The following is a 17,625-nucleotide window of genomic DNA, read 5'->3' as shown; positions in this document are numbered from 1 at the left end:
CGTGTAGGTTTCGGAAGGAAGATTAGGTTGAGGAGCCTTGCCAAGGGGATGAAGGAGAGGAAAACGGATGGGTTCGAGTTCCTGGGAGCTGGCTTGCATCTGTGGGGTGAAGAGGTAAAGTAACAGAGTCTGAGGAATCTCTCTCTCGGTTTCTAGTTTAAGTGACCACATTGGTGGTGATGCTGTTAACAGTAGAAAATACCAAGGGAGGAACAGGTAGGTGTTGGAGAGAGAAGATGACGAATTTAGATTTAGATCTGTGGGTTCGCGTTTCTGTCGGACGTCTGGCTGGAGATGCTCCGACGCTCAGTGACCTTGGGAGGTGGGGGCGGGGGGGCGCATCTGGGGTAAGATGGAGCAGCCTCTCTTCCTTCTTTGGCCACACGCTCCTGGTCTGTGTGGTCCAGGACCAGTTACCTGAGCTCTCTCATCTGTCAAATGGGGAAGCAGTGTTTATCTTGCAGGTTTGTAATGAGGATTGGAGAAAACAGATATTAACATCCTGGCACAAGGCAAGCACTCCAAAGTGCTATAGCATCACTCTTAGTGATGTGGGCTGAGAGGAAGGATCCAGGGCTCACATCTCAGTTTTGCCACAAAATTACAAGGTGTCCTTGGACAAGTTACATCACTTTTCTGGGCCTCAGTTTCCTCATGTGGGTATGGAAGGCATTGAATTTGACCATCTCTTACGTGCATTCTAGGGCAAAAATTCTGTGATCTTCTGAACGTTGAGAGAATTTACCAATATGCTGGATGTTAGAACTGGGGCTTTAAATCACTAGTGTCTGTAAGGATGGAGAAAAACTAACAAGATGAAAGATAGTGGGCAGATGTTTACAGTTGCCCCTGTAACCCAAGTCCTTACTTGGGTTACTTAGATGTAGAAGTGGCAGGAATTTTGATCGGGGAGCTCTGGCTTGAAGCGCTTGAGGTGAGACAGCGGGCAGGCCCCGGTGCCGCTCAGGGCTCTGTCTCCGATGGTCAGTGTGAAGGGAGGTGGTGCCAGGCTGCACCGGGGGGGATGGAGCGTCCACAGCCAGCCAGCCTGTTGCCACTTGCAATGTTCAGATTCCATGGAGCAGAGTGTCCAGCTCATTCATCAAGTGCTAGGGCACCAAACGATTCTGTGCCCCTACTACGTGCCAGGGGCTCAGACGTAGCAGTTCAGGGCACTGCGTTTCAGGGAGGGCAGGAAGGCGAGTTGGGTGGGGTGGCAAAGCCCTGCAGGCTGCTGAGAAGGGGGTGTGTTGCTTGGAGAGAGAGGCTCGAGCGACTTGACACTGTCTCCCTACGTGTGACAGGCTGGCACCTGGGAGAGGAATTCGGCCTCCGCTTTACCGCTCCAGAAGGAAGAACTAATTCTTTTAGCCAGGGTAATGATGATGATGCTAATGAAAAGAAATATCATCTACTCTTTATTAAGTGCAGCGCATGCCGGGCACTAAATCAGGCACGGTGTGTACGTCACGCATGGGCTCTGTGCACGTACTGTACTCATGATTCATGGAGCAGCGAGTGACATGTGAAGGGGCAGAGCTCCTGTCACCAGGCTGATTCCATGGCCGAGCCGCCCAGGTAGAAGTTAGAGGTGGGCAGGTAGGGCTCACTTAGGGAACAGCTGCCTGGTGACAGTGTTCAAGCAGCGGGTGAAGGCTGTCTGTGCGGGGTCTCCCCAGGGGGTTTCTGCAGAGGGGAGGAGATTGGATGTAAGCGAGTAACTCTTCCTGGGCTCCCTGATCCTCAGGAAGCCCTCGAGGGAGGTAGGCTCTGTGTCCATTTTGCAGACAGGCAGACTGCAGGCACCTCAAGGGGTTAAGTGGCTCGCCCAGAGTCGCACAGGCCCTGAGAGACAGGACTCAAGCCTGGGTCTTCTGATTCCCCCCACCCTGTGTGCCCTTCCTGCCCCCCGCTCTGCCCCCCCAAATCCGCCCCGCAGTCCCGCCTTCTGGGCTTCCTTGCGCCTGTTCTTCCCTGCTCCTTTCTGGACCCCACAGACTCCCAGGCTCCAGACGGAGGCCACGGCCAGCACCCTGGCTGGTGGAGAGGTGTTACCACAGCCAGTGTGTGCGCACATGTGCGTGTGCACGCGTGTGCGTGTCATGGAGGCCCTGCGGGCGGTGAAGTCTTGGGGCTGTGTGTGACGTGGCGTAGGCAGGCTGGAGTTCCTGGCACTGCGGGGCTGGTGGACAAGGCGGTGGGATCTTGAAGGGCAGGTGCTCTGCCCTGCCCCCTGCAGGCCCGGCGCTGCCGTCCTTTCTGAAAGGTGGTCCCCGGGGCAGCAGATTAGGGAAGTTAATTGCTCAGTTAATTCACCCAGATCAGACAGGCTCTCTGCTTGGGAGATCCCCTGCCAATGGACGGAGGAAGCTGCTAATTGGCCAGTTCTGGTCCCTGACGGGGCCCTGGGGGATAGGGAGTGTCCGAGCACCCGCTATGGCCCCCGAGCCGATGGCCTTGGTCTTGGCCTGTAGGCGAGCTCTCCTCTTTCCTTTCCTTTCCTCTCTCTCCCTGGGCTTTTCTTCCCGCTCCTTCCCCATTTTTCTGTTGACACGAGATGCCGGAGATGCCAGGAGAGCCGGCTGGGCCAGATTTCCAGACATCGTTCATTCATTCGACAAGTGCTCGTGGGGTCCCTGGCTCGGGACTGGGACGTGGTGGAAGCTGAGGGGACGTGGCGAGAATCCGACTGTGCTCTGCTCTCCTGAGGCCAACAGTCCGCTGGCCAAGACGTGACCTGACCATGCGGCTGCTCGGGCTGAGTCAGCGAGACCACGTGATGGGGGCGGCGAGGCGGGGGGCCGTGAGGAGGGGGATTGTAACTGGGCCATAGGCCCGAGGAGCCCCCAGGCTAGAGGGGGGAGGCTAACGGAAGCCTGGAACTGGGGCAGCTGGAGAGGGCTGAGCCAGGCGCGCAGGCCTCCCCGAGGCTGGGAAGGGTGGTGGGTTCAGGGTCAGGGCGGGTGGAGGACGGATCGAAAGCCATCTCTAGGGGGGTGCACAGAACCCTAGGTGTCTGTGCTGTGCAGCTGTGTCGGGGTGAGGGCCTGCCTGAGGGTGAACAAAGGCAGAACCCGTAGCATTGACAATACAGCACGAGGGGGAGGGGCAGCCCTGCGGTGACTTCATCCTATCGTTCTGTCCTCTCCCCCCATCCCCCTGCATTAGGCACGTCTGTGAGGATGGGCTCCGGCTGACTGAGTGGTTTTGGCAGATCTGTCCCTGCTGGAGGGGGAGATTTTGGCCAGGATGCCTCCCCAGCTGGTGTGACTTCAGATTATGGACTGAAATGTCTCAGCACCACTTTGGTGATCGTGTGCAGATGTCTCTTCAGGAGACGCACCAAACAGGGTGGGGGGGAGAGTCTCACACCCCCCCAGATCCTCTGGTTTTGGAAGATTTCCTAGAGGTGGTGGGACTTGAGTTGCTGCTTGGGTAGTGAACCACCTTCTCAAGGCGGGGAGGGAGGTCAGTAACAGAGGAGGTCATCGTAGTCCTGGCTCCAGAAATTCTGACTTTGGTACCAGATGCCCCAGGACTCCGAAGTGGGGGCCTGGGCAGCTCGCTGAGGGAGCATGGGACTGGATGGCAGTGTGAAGGCCCTGGTGCAGGTCATCTCGTTTTCCGTACGATGCTCTCTGCACCTACTTTGGGGAGAGTCGCTTGTGTGAAATCTCTTTCAACAATGTACTTTTCTTTTTTTTTTTTTTCTTCTGTAAACGCAGGCTGCTGTCATTGCTTTTACAGTTATAATAGAAATGTTCAGCAGAGTCTGGAATGATGGAAGCCAGGGGAGGGGAAGGGAGGAGAGTGGACTGAATGGTCTCTGAAGACCCTCAGCTTCTGGGATCTTCCTCCAACAAGGAAATTCAAGGAATTTCCCGCTTCCTCCCCCTAATGCAGGTGGTGGGTCTGTTTCTTTCAGGTGTGGGTGGCAGGTTGCCTCTCGAGGTAGAGCAAGGGGATAGGTCGCGGAGCTCCCTAATTACAGCACCTTCTGGATCTCCTTCCCTCTTCCCCTGGGTGCTGATGTTGCTTAAACGGAGCAATTAGAGCCGGAGGATGTGGCTGGGAGCCTCAGGCATGTGTGACCTGTCTGCCCTGGGCTCGCTGATGTCCTGCGGCGGGAGGCTGGCGGTGGGAGTAGCTCACACCCAGGGTTTCTGTTCTGTGCGTTGCTTCTCCAGGCAGCTCCTGGTTGCTGGAGGTCCTACGGAGGAGGGTGGGCTGGAGCAGGGCGTTCGCGTTGCTTCTCCAGGCAGCTCCTGGTTGCTGGAGGTCCTACGGAGGAGGGTGGGCTGGAGCAGGGCGTCCGCGTCGCACGACTTCAGGGAACCCTCTTCCCAGAGAACACAGTGTAACCGTCCCCCCGGAGTTGGGGGTGGCAGCCCTCCCGGAAAGGGCTGTAGTTTGGAGCGCCCCTGTGTTGTCACTGAATTCTCTTGATTCCTTGGTTCTATGGTCTCTGTCCTCAGGTCTGGTGCCCAATGGGGTCGGCAGAAATGTACGTAGTAGTGTTGATACTGATAACAGCCCCTGAGACTGAGTTGTCCCTCTACCGCTTCCGTCACATGTGGTTCAGAACACATTTAGAAACAACCATTTGGTCAACAAGGGCTTGTTGAGCGTAGCTGTGAGCCAGCACTGTGCACAGTCGCTGGGGAGACTGAGAGGGGAAAAGGCTGGGGGCCCAGTGAGTGAGCCGTTCCCAGGTCTTCTGTCCACATCGTGGTCTGTCTCGAGTTGTCAGGCCCCGGAGGGTGGGTGCAGTGGGAGCTCCAGCGTGGTTGGAATGTCTGGGGGTAGGCAGGGCGGGACCAGGGCTCATTCTGATGTGGAAACTCAGGGGTCACATTCAGCAGTGGAATCTGGGCGTGCCCAGGGCAGCCCTTGACTCACTTTCCCACGGCTGGTGGATCTGAGGGCGTGGACGGGAGTTTCCGGTCCCTCCTAGGAGGGCTGCGGTCACAAAGGATGACCGGCCCCCTTCGGAGCTCCCCAGGTCAGTGCGCCTCTGTGAGCTGGCTGCTCCTGCCTGCACCCTGGGCCACCAGCCCGCTGTGGTGACGAGCTGCAGCTGGGCCCGCAGAGCTTAAAATAGCTGGGTGAGCTGGCCGCTTTGCATGTGGGGCGCCCGCGGGGCGTGATGGGCAGCTGCCTGGAGTTGGGGCGCCAGTGGCCCTGACCCAGGGGTGGACAGTGCTCTTTGGGAGTTTCTCCCGATCTCAGGGCTGGGGGACGGGGGCGGTGTGGCCGGGGGCTCAGGTGTGGCTGGTGCAGAGGGGACGCGAAGAGCTTGTCTTTCCCAAGACCTTTTAAGGGAAGGCCTCGAACCTGACCTTGGGGCCTCCTGCTGTAGAGTCAGAGGGCTTCAGACCCGGCATCCTTTCGCCATGTAGGGTCCCGTACAGCCTAAATGAGAAGAGAAAATGAGACTCAGAGGTGGGGTGCCAGGTCATGGGCACCTGGAGTCCCAGCCGGGCGGGCATTGACCACTGGGCCCCTCGCTCCCCAGCTGCCTCCTGTTGGGTTGGGCAGAAGCCTTCTCTGGGCTTTCCTTCACTCAACAAGTATTTCCTGACTACCGACCATGTGTAGAGCCGTTCTTGGCTGCGGAAACACAGCCAAAACCCTGCCCTCATGAAGCTTAGTTCTGGTGAAGAAGAGAGATCCTAAACAGTCAATGAATAAAAAAGCAAATTACACCGTACGCTGGGGTTAAGTGCTGTGGAAAGAGCGGAGCTGGCTAATACTGGGTGCACTGGGGGAGGTACAGAGTTCAGTGGGGCAGCCCTTGAGGAGGTGGCTTTGGGTGGAGCTGTGAAGGAGTGAGAGCTGGCAGAGCAGACACCTGGGGCAGGGGTGACCCAGAGGAGGGAGAAGCTGGCGTAAAGTCTCCCCCGTGAGAAACGGCAGGAAGGACCGAGTGGCCGGAGTGGAGGGATGAGTGGGATGGACGTGTGCGTGTCAACGGTGAAAATGCTGTGGGAGCTTTGTCTCTTACTCTGGGAGAGATGGGAGCCGTTAGAGGGTTTTGTTTTTTTATTTTATGGCCGCGCAGCATGGGGGATCTTAGTTCCCCGACCAGGGATCAAACCCGTGCCCGCTGCAATGGAAGCGTGGAGTCCTAACCACGGGACCGCCAGGAAGTCCTCCGTTCCAGGGTTTTGAGAAGAGCAGGGACCTGGCCTGACTTACATTGTACAGCAGCTAATGTCAGCGGTCTTTCTGTGGTTATTAGGCCACCTGTGGGGGACGCCGGGAGACCCTCCCCATGACGTGTCCAGCCTCCATTCCTGTCCCCACCCCCAACGTGCAACTCCTCCTGGGGGGGACGAGCAGGGTGCTGGGTTCTTCTCCTTGCCTTGGAGTTTCTCCTGGACCGAGGGAGCTGGGCCGTTGCAGTGGTTGGCCGGAGGCTGCTCATGCTGGCGGCCAAGAGCCTGTTAGTAAAGAATCAGGAAATTTGCCATCGGGAGCTAGAAACTGGCCGCGGTGGGAGTATTTGCACCGTGGAAAGTGGCGAGCACGACGGATCACGGCTTCTCCCCGGAGAGCTGGCTGATAAGCGTGGACAGCCCACCCCTGGTTGTCATCCCCACTCTCCCTGGGCCGGGGTTTCGGGGGGCGGGGCCTCTGCCTGCTTTCATTGGCACCCGCACCAGCGTTCAGGCTCTACGAGGTTGGAGTGCGGGGGACGTGTTGGCTGGGGGGTGACGTGGGGTGGTGCTGGCGTGTTCCCTGGGATTTCCAAAGCACATCCATGGGCCGGTGATGGGGGGCTTCTCTGTTGTTCCTGGATGCGTGGTCCTGAGGGCCCCCGCACCCCACTTCTTTCCTTCCCTTTGCTCCCTCTGTGCGTGTGGGACGGCTTTGTGCCTCTGTGCATAAGAGCAGGGTCCAGCGCCAGGCCCGGGCCGAACCACTAGGCGTAAGGAGAGGTCTCTGTCCGGGGTGAGGAGCCCCAGCTCTGCCACTAACTAGCTGAGAAGAGCCCTCTGCTCTTCCGGCCTAGTCTCCTCGTGTATGACTGGGATGACCGCCCTGCTTGTGTATCACACACGCGTGCGGTGAGGACCGCACCTAGGACCAGCTGAGTCCCCGCGATCACGCCTTTGCACTCGGTGTGCAGCACCTGGGGCCCCTCCTCCACCCGCCTCCAGTGGGGGTGACAGCCCAACACGCTCCCACTTCCTCCAAGAAGCCTTCCCGGATAGGCCAGGCCTCCCTGCCCTCGGTTCACGCCACCCACTCTGGCTCGTGCTCGAGCTGCCTTTTCAGTTTTCGGCTCTTCCCCCGGGTGGACGCGAGCTCCTCCGTCACAGCCACAGCGGCGAGCCCAGGGCGGCCCACAGTGGGTACGTGGGGAGTCTTAGTGACTGGTAATGATTGTCTGTGTCCTTGGTCTTCGTATGGAGCCCTTGAACGTGCTGGCTGGTTGTGTGTGTGTAGACGGAAGGTTCTGGGGTGTAGATGGCCCACCTGGTAAAGCCCTCTCCCAGCAGTGCCTCTCTGCCCCCCGGAGTCCTCCCTAACCCCACTCTGCAGACGAGGAAATGGAAACAGCCTCACTCCTTCGTTCATTCGTTCATTCATTCAAAAAACCTGCACGCCGCTCCGAGAGCTGTGCGTCTCTGGTCCGGGTCACACAGGTGGCAAGTGTCAGAGCTGGGCCTGGGCCCGATTCCCTGCAGTCTGAGCGTGTGCCCTGTGCTGCCGTTAGGACGAGCGGGCACCCACGGAGGGATGCGGGGTGAGGCGAGGAGGGGCGGCGCCGGTGGTCAGGGCCTGATCCCGCTGTGTCGTCCTGCCTGGCAGAGGCTGGCATTTCCTCCGGCAACGGTGTGGGGGAGGGGAAGAGCAGGTGTGCCCTGGCGCCCAGCCCGAATGGGATATGGAAGTGCCCCCTGGGGCTGGAGCTCGGGGGATGAGTGACACGCAGTCACCCAGATGCATCGGGCCTCGCGGAGCCCAGCCACATTTTCTGAGCTCCCCAGGGTTCAGGAGGGGACCGAAGCTGGCCGGTGACCCTAGAGAGGGCCTCCAGGGCGAGGACAAATCGTGGTGATCTGGCAAGATGCGCGCCCATCGGCAAGGCTGAGGGCGGTGTTGGGGGGCGTCCAGCGCATGGGCCGAGGTGAGTACACACAGGGAAGGCAGGGAGCCTTGGGGGCTGTGTGCATTGCGTGAGGGGTTCAGTTAATGGCCCTTCAGATTTCTTATGTGTCCACCACGGATCCTGCGAGAGGAAACTCGGTGGGTTCATCCCCTCAGGGGCTTCCTGTAGGAAGACATTTATGCAAACAACCTTGATACAAGGGAGAGTGAAATCAGCGCCCCGAAGAGAGGTAGGTTAGGGACAAGAAGAGGGCCTCTCAGTTCGGGGGGTCCTTTGTGGAGGACGTGGCATCTGAGACGAGCCTCAAAGCATCCACTGAAGGCAGAGGTGGCTGGGTGGCGGCGGTGGAGGGCACCACGGAGCCCCAGACGGAGGCAGAGAAGTGGGGAGCGGTCGGGAGGTGGGGAGCTCCGTGTGCTGGGAGCTAGGGCACAGGTCAGGACTGACAGAGCACAACGCCGGAGGTCACAGCCCCACGCTTGAGTACTTGTGTCAAATCCCTGGGGAGCCAGAGAAGGTTTTGAGCTGGCAAGAGGGGCAGCGTGGCACCCCCAGGGCTGTGTCTCAGAACAGTTATGTGGCAGCCGGTGGCAAGGTTAATTGTGGAGGGCACTGGAAGCAGGGACCCCGGGAGGGAGAACTGGGCCAGCAGGAGCCTCTGCTTTCAGGCTTGTGTGTGCCGTCTGCATCCTGGGAGGTTCTGAGCAAGGCTGAGTCCCCATCGTGTGTGAGCGGGTTCCACCAGCAACGACCCTCTGCTAGAGCAACCGGAGAGAGACTATGGAAAGAACTTTCCTAAGAGTTTCGGTACCAAGAGCAGACTACCTTCAGGTCTGGGTGGCCCAGACGCTCCTCTGAGGCCCCTCAGTAGGAGGCTGCTTGAATGGCAGCCGCCTGGACGCGGGGCAGCCTGAGTGGGCACAGGGAGGGAGCCTCACTTTACAGAGTGGCCAGTGCTTCAGCGACCACGTGGCTTCATGCACGGAGACTGCCGAGTCCTCAGACAGCCCAGTTCTACCCAACAGAGATGCGCCCACCACTCATCCCCACGCCTCTCATTCCCTTCCGCTGGGGGGCGGGGGGCCGTGTGCAGCCTCCCCTCCCCCATGGCTTCAGAGCAGACGGGGTCCCGGCCACTGCTGCTTCTCCGTCTTCTTTGGAGCGTCTACAGATGCTGTGTGCCTGCTGCTCTCTCTGCAGTGGCTCCAGCCTCAGCGAAGAGGCAGGAAGAGGCAGCAGCTCCTGAATCGGCGGGAGGGTCCCAGCCGCGTGGGCTGCTCGCACAGGCTGGCCACTGTGTCAGAGAGCGCTGTCCCAGCCGGCCGTCAGTGCCCTCCATGGAGTGGCTTAGGAATATTAGATTTGCTGGGTCAGGAAATTCCACTGGTGCATGACAGTAACCTTCGGGCTTCATCACACTTCCCTGCGCCCACTGCCGGGCCTTATCTCATTCTCCGCAGGCCAGGCCGCCTGCCCTCCTTGATAAGCGCTAATCACGGTGCTTCATTGCTCCTCGGCGTCCGGGAGGGGATGGCGCGGGGTGTGCCCACCGCACACAGCAGGCCCTTCTGGGGCATCTGACAGGGAGGCTGATTGGGCTTGGGGTGAAAGGTGGGGCTCGTTTGGGACTTGCCTGGAAAAAAGGGCCTGTGAGCCCAGGGGGGGCCGCTCCCCGGGTGGGCCCCCAGCCTGCGCCCGCATCCTGTAAACCTGCTCAAAGAGGAGGCGTGGCAGCCCTCACTCCCCTCCCAAAGGCAAGGCCTATTCTTCTGAAGAGTGGCTGTCACGTTGCTCGAGGCTCCCACGAGGCCCGCTGTCTGCACGCGTGTGTTCGGTGGTGATCTCACAGCTCCTGTGCGCTGGGCACTGGCTCTGAGCCGAGGGCTGGGATACAAAGATGATAGACGCAGCCCTTGCCCTGAAGGGGCTCACGGTCTGGGGCCAGGATGTTGGCGAGCGGGTAGCTCCATGGTGGGACGGACTCAGGTGCGTTGGTGCTCCAAGCAGAGGCCCGAACCCGGCTGTGGACGCTGGCGGTCAGGGTGCGGGAGGCAGGTCCAGGCAGAGGAGGCAGCAAGTGCCACGGCTGGGGGCGAGGCAGACGTGGGAGGTCTGTTCTGGTGGGAGGTTGGCCAGGTAAGGGCGGGGGTGGGAGAGCACCTGGCGTCCGGGGTCATTTCTGCTTCACCCCCGCCTCCCTTCCCAGTCCACTTGCCGCGAAACCTCGTTTTGGCTGGGTGTGTGGACGTGTCCTCCCCAGACGTCCTGGGCGCTCTTCTCCCTCTGGCTTCGCCCAGCCTTTTCCCACCAGGATGCTCTGCCTCCTCCTGCCCTGATCAGTCCTGCCCACCTCCCAAGAAACAAGGTAGGTCCCATTTCACTGGGTGGGAATTTCAGGGCTGGAAGGGGCCTTAGAGAAGCAACCAGTACAGACTTCCTGTTCTGTAGTTGAGGAGGTGGAGGTAATTGGTGTCCTGAAGCTCTGTTCCTCAGGTGACCCAGGAAGCCCTTCTTGGTGATGCTGCCATCCCAGTCCCCGTGCTCCCCCTCCTTTGAGCTCCTCCTCTCTTGTTCACCCAGCATTCATTGGTTCCGCTGCTGGTTGGGCATTGTCCTGGGTACAGCCCCTGCTGCCCTGGGGTTTATGGTCCGGTAGGAGAACCAGACAGCAAACTGTCACTCAAGTAAGCATGTGCTTCCAAACTGACAAGTGCTGCAAGAGAAATGGAGCTCTGAGAATTTAGGCTTTAATTTAGATGGGGTGGGAGGGGAGCCACAAAACCAGAAGAGACTGTTGTGAAGAACTCACAAGAGCTCAGGGGTGAGAAGAAGTACGTCAGGTGGTGGGTTGAGGAAGAGCATTCCAGGCAGAGGGAACAGCATGGGCAAAGGCTCTGAGGAGGGCAAGCTCCGCTGGTTCACTGGTTGGAGCACAGTGGGCTGGAGAGGTGGGCAGGGGCCAGTCCTTCCAGACCTCCAAGGTGGCTTAAGGAATTTGGATTGTAATAGAAAAGTAGAACAGCAAATACCACACACACACACACACGCATGCACGCACGCACGCACACAGACACACACATACACATGACCATAATCTCAGCAGAATGGAAGCCACTGAGGGTGGTTAAGAGAGCAGTGTGAGTGAGAAGGTGGGGTGGCTGCTCCTGGAGAAGGGGCCTCAGGCAGGGGCGGGAAGGAGTGCCCTGGCCGAGATGCTGCAGGAGCTGGACCAGGGCCGTGCCCCTGGAGCCAGTGAGAAGGAGAAGGAGGCTCATTGGGTGGGACTTGTGTTTGAGAGGAGGCGGGGGCCAGTGACCACGGGGAGTCAGGATGAATCTTGGGCCTCTGGCATGAGCAATGGGATGGGTGTTTAGGCCGTTTATTGAGAAGGGGGTCGCTGCCAGGGGAGCAGGGCACGGGCAAGGTCAGTGCCCCTCTGGGGCACGGGCAATGGAAGCTGCTGTGAGACAGCCACGTGGGAATGCCAAGCAGGGGTTGGGTATGCGTGCTTGGGGCTCAGAAGACAGGTCAGGCCCAGGTAAACCTTTAGGTGTCGTCAGCATGTGGACGGCCCTGGAACAGATGGGGTGGCGAATGCAGGAGTGTTGGCAGAGGGGAGGAGAGCCCCCGGAGGAGGACCTGCCAGCACTTGCCCTCAGAATTTGAGCCACAGAACATTTTGCATCAATTACGTGTTGTCTTGTATCTTTCTCTGTTCAATCACCTTATGATTAGATGGGGACTGGGACCATATTTACTATAGTAACGCTTGTTGGTAGTGATAACCGTGCCTTAATTCACTGAACACTCTCTGTGTCCAACATTGTGCTTTGTGCGTCACATTCCTAACCTTCAGTCTCTGTTTTTTTGCACACTGCTCGGGAGGTGTGTATTATCATCTCCATCTCACGGTTGGGGAAACTGAGATACGGATCAGGCAGGTGGTCATTCCAGGTTACCCGGCACGTGGGTAGCTCACTGCAGGTGGGATCTGGACACAGATCTGTCCAGTCCCAAAGCCCGGAGTTGGCAGGACATTGTTCTCTGTGGTCGGGGCGGGTCGTGGGTACGGACGGCAGTCACTGCAGGCGTCTGAGCGTATGCTGTCCTTTCTCCCAGACCTGGGCCCCGCTGGCCCACAGTTACGGGCAGGCGGGGGGTGCCGAGTGGGTTGGCTTTGGGACGAACGCTCCTCACCTCACCTGGTTCCTCGATCCAGAAGCCTCCCTGAGAGCGGGTCACGAGTGGTACGGCTGGTCTGGAGCTGTGACGGCGATTCCTTGGAGCTAAGCTAAGCGTCTGCAGTATCAGCAGCTCGTGCTTTGACGTGCGTGCCCACCTGTTCCTCAGGGGTGTGGACACACAGCTGAGGTCTTTTCACGGGCGTGCTCCCTCCGTAGGCAGGAGTGGCCACCACCTCTTGGGCCTGGAGATGTGATGGAACGAGGGAGTCTGCATGGGCCCACCAGGGACTCGGGGCTGGACGTGGGTGTCTCCACCAGGCTGGCTGCCCAGGGCAGGGAGGGCCCGGAGGGGTTCTGTCCTCTGTCTTCTCCTTTTCCCACCTCCTTCCTTTTCCGACTCTTCCTCTCTGCTCAGTAAGTTTGTGTGTTTACCCGTCTGTCCGTTTGTCCATCCGTCTCAGGTGGGGCCACATGCTGGGGACGTGGCTGTGAGCCGCAGCTGACCCCATAGTCTTCACACCAGGTCCCGATGCCCTCGACAGCCTGCTTCCCAGGCCCCATACACGTCTGGCTTGGGTCCCTCCTCTGGTTAGTGAACTTGGGCTCCCGGGTGGTCCGTGGGGAGAACTCAGGGCCTAGGCCTTGTGGGCTTGCTGGCCCTCCACCTGCCCTGACTGAGGTGGTCACAGGGAAAGGCACCGGTGCTGAGGAAATGGTTAAGACACAGCCCCTGCCTCCTTTGAGAAGCCCAGTGACTAGAGCAGAGGCAGGTGGACAAACTAATTTGTCTGGACGAAGATCTGGGGGCCCAAAGGAGGAGGGGCAAACCTCTCCCCAGGGAAGGAGGTGCCGCCCTTGGTAGAAGGTCCTGAGCAATACATCCCTCCTTCTAAGGGCAACCCTCCCACTGCAGCCAAACCCAGTTCTTTGTTTGTTTTCCTTACTGGTCTCAGAAACTAAACAAATAACAAACACAATGACCTCTAGTTCTTTTCTACCCCAGCCCTTTTACCATCATCACCGTCCTTCGTGAATCCTGGCCAAGTCTGGTGACTCGTGGCCCTGGAGCTGTTTAATTTCCACGGCAAATTGGAGGCCCACCCCTGCCCCCTGCCCGAGACCCTCCTCACCTCCCCCTGCAGAGTGAACCTTCATGCCAACATCCTGGGGTGTGGCCCCTGTTAGGCACCGCTCCATCCTTCTCCCCCTGCCCTCTTTCTTTTTAAAATTTATTGAGGTGACATTGGTCTATAACATCATATAAGTTTCACGTGTACAACATCGTATCGTGACTTTTGTATACTCTACAGCATGCTCACCACCAAGGGTGTGGCTTCCAGCCATCACCCTACAGCTGCCTCCCTCCCCCTCTGATAACCACGGCTCTGTTCTCTGTATCCACGTGTTTGTTTTGGTTTGGTTTGTTTATGTATTTAATATCTCACATGAGTGAAATCATACGGTATTTGTCTCTCTCTGTCTGACTTACTTCACTTAACCCGTGAGGTCCATCCACGTTGTCACTAATGGCAGGGTTTTGTCTATTTCGTGGCTGAGTCGCGTTCCATCATATATACACCATGACTTCTTTATCTCTATTCATCCATCGTCCATCCTTGTTCCCTTTTGGCACCATCGGTAAATGGTTTGCTTAGCAATCAAAGCATTTTCTACATTGCTGAAGAGGATCCCAATGTGGGAGTTTAAAAATTAAGCTGAGGTGAATAAGGCTCCCTTCTGTAATGGTGGCCCCTCTGGATGGCGAGTGCCCCTCTGTCTCACCTGAATTCTGGTGGGGCCGCCCTGCCTGAGCCTCGGAGGTCCAGGATGCCTCACGAGCTACACATGGTGTCAGATACAGAGATACTCAGTGTGGGACCAGAAGGGGATCTGTGTGGCCCATCACCTGTGTGCAGGTTAGCGAGAGCCCAAAGGCCTGAGAGACGCAGGGAGAGACCAGGAGCTTGGCATTACTCTGAAGCTGCAACATGCAACGTCTCCCCAGCTGCCAGGCAGCAGAGATGTTGCATGTTGATTTCACATATTCACATCTCTTCCTCCCCTCTGGGAATTCTGTACCTGCTTACTTTTTTTGTTGTCTAAAAAAAAAAAAAGGAAAGAAAAAGGCAGCTCTGCCTCGTTCACATGCTCTGAGATCCTCAAGGGCAGTCTGTACCTTCCGGCTCTCCTGAGCCCGGCGAGTAGATGAGGACCAGCACGGGGGAGAGATGGTGTCTCACATCACCTTCTCTCTCTCTGATGGTTCCTTCTGCACCCAAAGTCTAAGAAGTTGAGGCAGCACAGCAGCTGACCTTGCCTCTCCACCCTGCTGCCAGGCCTGGCTTCCTAGGGCCCCGATTCTGTCACGTGCCCCACTGCTTGGGAAGCCCCGGGATGAAGCTTAGACTCCTAGTGTCACTCGAGGCCTCACAGGTAGCTCACTGTGACCCCCCCAGGCCCCGTCTCCTCACTGCCCCCGAAGTTCCCCTAGCCGTGCTCTTCCCCCTTCTCTGTCCCTGCCACGCCTGCTCCAGCCAGCCCTTCTCCAAGGGGAGGCCAAACTCCAGCTCCATGCCGTCCTATCATGGCACGTGTGCGCTCTGTCATTCTGCTGTGGGCTTCCCCAGGGATGGTCTGGAGTGGGGTGGAGGGCTGGTCTGTTCACTGCATCTCGAGCTCCTTGGGGCCACGGCCATGGCTCACTCACCTTTGTCTCTCCCGGTGCCCCTGCTCAGTGTCCCGCCCGCGATGGGCGGTCTGTGACACATGAGTGGTCTCTTCACGGTGGCAGCGGAGGACGACACTCTGGCTGAAACCGCCTGCCCGTGGCTGGTCTCCTGGCTTTGTCCCAGCTGCCTCCTATCGGGGACTCAGTTCCTGTCTTGCAAACTACCTTCTCCCCTCACCCTTCCTTCTTCCAGCCCGCTGTACGATAATGTAGGGCCATCTCCTGGGGGACTCCCCTTTGCTGACGACCGGTCCAGCGGCACTGCCCTGACCACCCCTCTCCCCTTTGCCCCTTACTCAGCTCCTTCTGCTAATGACCTCTCATCAGGCTCCCTGTTATGCTTTTAGATTCTGTCTGTTAGACTGGCAGATTCCCAAGGGCAGGAACTAGGTTTAGAGCCCAAGAGAGTAAAGAACATGGGCTTTGAAATCACAGTTTCCTTATCTGTAAAATGGGGATAATAGCCATACGTATCTTGTGGGGCTGCCCTGAGGATTCTGTGAGTTACTGCGGGAGATGCTTGGTGCCTGGGATACACTGGGGACTTGCAAATAGGAGTTGCTCTTATGCTTCTGACCACGACTAAGCTGGGAGAGAGCCCTCACGGGACCTCACCGAGGCTTTGTTGATGAGCTGAGGAGTGGGACTTCAGTGGCCTTTTGATGAGCGTGGCCAGGAGGGCAGAGCAGAGCGGTTACACTGGGCGGCCCCTCTTCCTCTCCTACCTGCCTGTTGTCCTGCACCCCTGGCCCCCCAGGGCCTCAGCTGCTGAGGAGATAGCTATTGGCACAAATCCACGTATAATCAGAAATGAGGGTGGAACGATCCAGGACAGTGCGGAGGCTGTTCTCATGGAACAAGGTGTGAAGCTGGGGAGAAGAGAGAGATGAGAAGAAACGAGAAGGCGGGGGTGGGGAGTGGGGGCCCGCCTGGGAGGTGCTGGCTGACTCCACGTCCACGTCTGAGACTAGTAATGACGGCCCCTGGTCCTGGCTCAGCTCTTAGGGGCCTCCGACGGTTCGCACACAGGCCGACTCCTCTGGGGGTGGGCTCTGTGAACCCCATTTTAAAGAGGAGGAGATAGCACCTCACAAAGGCGAGCCACCTCGCCCTGATCACAGACCTCAGAATCGAGCTCAGAGTGAAAAACAGGTCTCCTGACTCTCAGTCCAGCTGGTGTGATCTCTCCCGCATCAGAGAAGTGATGTGGCAGCCACGAGCCCCCAGGAGCCGGTCCAGGCTGAAGAGGTCAAGAGGCATTCCAGTCGGTTGGCCGTGGGATCTGCCAGGAGCCAGCCGGACATCTGCCCCTCATGTGTGCACGGCACCCACGGGACCGCTGTGCCCAACCAGGAGACAGCAAGGTGCCGTGTCTGTGACACACACTGGCTTTCGTTGCTGGGCTGCCATCTGAGTGGGGCAGGGGCTCAGAATAGTAGCTCCGCTGTTGGTCCCTTTAAAGAAGCTGGGCTGCCCTCAGAATGAGTGCCCGCACCTCTGGGATGCAGGCCTGCCTCCGGCCCTGAGGTGCAGACTCAGCAGCTTAGGGCCCCGCAGAACATCTGTGACAAGGGTCTGGTCGGAATGAATGTCCCCCTCGGCCAGAGCGGATGTGGTAGCTCTGTTCCTGCCCATGACCTTGGTGATTAATGTCCTGTCTTCCTGGCTAGATCTTGTGTATCTGAATCTGAAGGGCAGGGAGCAGCACACCTCATACCTGTTTCCCCCAGGGCCTGGTGCGCTCAGCACAGAGCAGGTGTGGAGTAAACGTCTGATGGGATCCCAGGAGGACATTGTCACACTCACACCCCATCCAGCCGCCCTGCCCAGCGCCTCCTGGCGGCCGAGCGAGCTGTTAGGTGTGGGATGCAGGGCCAGGGGAGACGTGGCGCTGCTCTGGGTCTCTCAGCACCCTCTCGCTGGTGGCAGAGGTGCCGCCCCCCACCTGTGTTCTGGTCTTATTTATTTGCCAACTGGGCAGCGCAGACCTCTGCACAAGCCCGGGACGCAGGTGGTGTTTCATAGTAGGATGAAGGGCTCCTTCTGGATGCCCCCAAGCTCCTAGCGAGAGCATTCTTGGTACTGGGCCCTGACCAGCCCTCCCGGAGCACCGGTATCCCAGCGCACTCCGACATCACCCTTGGCAAGGCAGGATTTGGGTTGGGGGAGGGGGGCAAGGCAGGACCCTACCTGGGCCACCTACTCTTCTCAGCCGGGTGGGGAGTCCCGCCCAGAACGCAGGTCAAGAGTGGGGTGGGGGGCTCGAGCAGCTGCAGGAGCCTCCGGAACCAAGTGCGCGCGTGCGCGGAGGGGGCGGGGCGGGCGGCGCGGGTCGCGAGGGCCTTTCCCACACCTCGCGCCTCCCCTGCGGTCCCAGCTCCCCGCGCGCCCTAGCCAGACCCACGTGTGCAGACACGCGCGCCTGTGTGTGTGTAGCCGGCAGACCTTGTGCCCGGGTCGAACAGGTCCCGTGGGCACAGGGGGCGGCGGCCAGCTGGACAGCGGCCGCGTTTCTTTCCCCTCCAGTCCTCCCCAGCACTTTCCTCTGGGGAGGTTTCCTTGGGTCGTGGTACCTCCAGCCATTCCCCTCCCCT

The 17,625-nt window shown here is 58.8% G+C and overlaps 1 protein-coding gene across 1 annotated transcript in view; it reads left to right on the top strand.

Moving 5' to 3' along the window:
- The window catches only part of TSPAN9 (tetraspanin 9), a 181,243-nt gene that overhangs the window by 84,602 nt on the left and 79,016 nt on the right, over window positions 1–17,625 (top strand). The gene's annotated exons all lie outside the window — the stretch shown is intronic.

This window comes from Balaenoptera physalus (genome assembly GCF_965194825.1).
Source record: "Balaenoptera physalus genome assembly, chromosome: 13".
Classification (NCBI taxonomy): Eukaryota; Metazoa; Chordata; class Mammalia; order Artiodactyla; family Balaenopteridae; genus Balaenoptera; species Balaenoptera physalus.
The sequence above is the reverse complement of the archived record's forward strand: the minus strand, read 5'-3'. Positions and strand labels throughout refer to the sequence as shown.